Source organism: Neophocaena asiaeorientalis, unplaced genomic scaffold (assembly GCF_003031525.2).
Source record: "Neophocaena asiaeorientalis asiaeorientalis breed wild unplaced genomic scaffold, Neophocaena_asiaeorientalis_V1.1 scaffold649, whole genome shotgun sequence".
In the NCBI taxonomy this organism is placed as follows: Eukaryota; Metazoa; Chordata; class Mammalia; order Artiodactyla; family Phocoenidae; genus Neophocaena; species Neophocaena asiaeorientalis.
The window spans coordinates 3,206,175-3,206,425 of NW_020173202.1; positions in this window are offsets into that span (position 1 = coordinate 3,206,175).

Consider the following 251-nt stretch of genomic DNA (forward strand, 5'->3'; position numbering starts at 1 on the left):
CGCCGCGGCGCCCGCCTTCGTCCCTGTTGCGCGCCGCGGCCGGGGTCTGGCGGCTGGGGCGAAGTCGGAGGCCCAGTTCCCGGTGGGCCGCCCCTTCTCCCGAGCAGCCTCTTCCTAAGGAGGAGTCTCCGGGGCGGGGGACCGGGCACGAGAGGGAGGGGGCAGGCTTGAGCGGCGGGCAGAGGGTGGCGAGAGGGCAGCGGCAGTTTCGGGAAGTTTGGGAAGGTCTGACACCCAGACGTCTCCGGGCA